This window comes from Pithys albifrons, chromosome 1 (assembly GCF_047495875.1).
Source record: "Pithys albifrons albifrons isolate INPA30051 chromosome 1, PitAlb_v1, whole genome shotgun sequence".
Lineage (NCBI taxonomy): Eukaryota > Metazoa > Chordata > Aves > Passeriformes > Thamnophilidae > Pithys > Pithys albifrons.
The window spans coordinates 9,082,068-9,084,617 of record NC_092458.1 but is presented as its reverse complement, the minus strand read 5'-3'; positions in this window follow the sequence as shown (position 1 = coordinate 9,084,617).

The window sequence follows — 2,550 nt, the reverse complement described above, 5'->3', positions numbered from 1 at the left end:
GATTTTTAAATGCAGATTGGACGTGGCACTGAGTGCCATGATCTGGTAAATGGACTGGAGTTGGACCAAGGGTTGGACTCGATGATCTTGGAGGTCTTTTCCAACCCAATCGATTCTATGATTCTATGATTTAGTTCTAGCTGTTGCCTTACTGATCTGATTAAAACATAATGAAGATCTAGTTTTTTCACCCCGTTGCCTGGGAGTCCCCCACAATGAGGGTGGTGAAGTGCCCCAGACAGATGTCAGACTGGCTGATACATGTGCAGAGTTCATGAAGTCAGACTACTCGAGTATGGTGGTAACCACGTTCATAAGCATCAACTACCCCCAAAATTTGTAAAAAGCTGATGACTAAAGATTTTTGACAATGGATACTTAGTTACATCCTAAATAATAAATTAAAAGAACGTATTTTCCTCAAATTTCAGCTTCTTGCATGTCAAAACACGAGACCACTCCACCTTCTTGGCAATGGCCAGTTGGGTGGAACTCCTACTTGGCAGCTTCTGGTGTGCAGGATTGCACAAGCAATCTCTAGCAAGGTCATTAACAGGGCACAACTGAAAATACATTTTCAACCTCCTCTCAGTACGTGTACTTACTTGCAAGAGTGGAATATGAATTTCCGGTACTGTTGACATGCACTTTGTTGGTAAGTGCATTTTTGAGGCCAAGCAATTCACAGAAACACAAAGAGACATAGGGATAGGATCATAAATGTAATTGGAAATAATTTTTTTCCCTACAATTTCACATTTGTGTTCTTCAGAGGACAACAGCACAGCAGGCACACAGTGCACCAGATATCTCTGTCTGAATTGTGAACCTGATGGTACCTCTCACTATGCCTTCATCAGCTATCCTCAGAAAAGAACTTCTAGAAAACTGACTTACTAGGGAGAGTTCTTTCTTCACAAAACAATTGCAATTGGTCTGTGTCACTGCATCAGAACCAGGCAGTTCATGTATGAAAAGAATTACTGCTGGAAATAAATTCTTTCACATCTGATAGTTTTTGAAGGAGACTCCCCCTTGACACTATGGCTTCTGCTGCACAATGTATGCTGACCTCCTTGGCACCCAAATTCCTTAAAAAAGGCCTCACAATTAATTTTATTACAGTAATGGCTTGCTGCCAGCAACAGCTCTGTGGTTCTTTATTCCATTCTCTAAGTAGCTCATATTTGTAAATAATCTTCTTTCTATTCCAAAAAGTGCCTGAAAGGGGAAGAGTGCAAAAGTAATTTATGTTTTGCTACATATATATACTTTCAAATAATGCTTGGGAGAAATTACAAGTAATGTTCAAGCCCTATTTGAGGGTTGCATGAGCCAACCTGGGATCAAATGGAGCATATTTGAATATATCTCTTGCTGCTTTCTAACGAAGGGATGCATGAGCAAACTCCTAAAACAACGAAATTCTGCTGGGGAAGAGGAGGGTCCTTCTTTCTTTATCCAAGAATTGTAGCATTATTATGCATGTAAGTAAAAGAACAAGTGTTTTATTTTGTAGGAGAAAACCTGCATCTGAAGATCAGGATGATATGCAAAAATGTAAAATTATTTTTCATCTTCCAACAGTTGAATAGTTCTGGCAAGTATAGATTTAGGATACAAGGACAAAATAATTTAAGCAGGTACTGCCTCACTGCAGCGACTTTATTCAACACTGACACTTGACCTATTCTCTAAAGTACTAAGTGCTTAGGGAGGTTTAGAGTGGTACTTTTTATTATGCAACTCTAAAATTCCCACCATATATGAAGTGGGTAAGTTATTTCCCTGGAAAGCCGAAATGTATGTATCTCCAGGCTGTTTGCTTGCCCCTGTTTATGTTATTCCACAGTGGTCGCGACACCCGCAGCTCCCCCGTGCACCTGGCACGGGCGGGGGGCACAGGAGCGATCCTTAAGCCCAGGCCCCCCGTGCCGACGGATGCACCGGCACCTCCGGGAGATGCGCTCCCTGCAGTCAGTCCCGGCCTCGGCTACACCTGCACAGCAATTCCTGCCACAGCAATTCCTGCCACAACTTCCTTGCGCAACTCCCTCTCCCGCACACATGCCCTACTTTTCCTGCAGGAGCAGCAGCTCCGCCGAGTGTCACCGAGTGCCTCCAGGAGCCTCCCACAGTGGAGATTCCCAAGGGCCGCCCGGACTCCATCCCGCCTCTGGGGTGCCCGGCCCGAGCAGGTCGGACCAGCTGCCCCTTTTAGGGCTCTGCTGACCCCACCACCCCCCCAGGGCACCGCCCCGCGCCCTGCCCCGTCACGGCCACGCCGCTGGGCGGGCGCGGACTTCAAAGCCGTGCCCAAGGCAGGAATAGCGACGGGGTAGGCGGGACCCAGGGCGGGACCGGCCGCCACTGACACCGCTCACCCGCGGCCCCGCCGCGCCCCCGGCCCTCCAGGGCGGGACTACAGCTCCCGGCACGCCCCGCGCCTGGGAGGGCGTGGTCTCTCCCACGTGAGGGCAGAACTGAGTGGCGATTGGCTGCGGCCGGGAGAGGGGCGGGGCCGCGGGGAGCACTTCCGGTGCCCCGCGC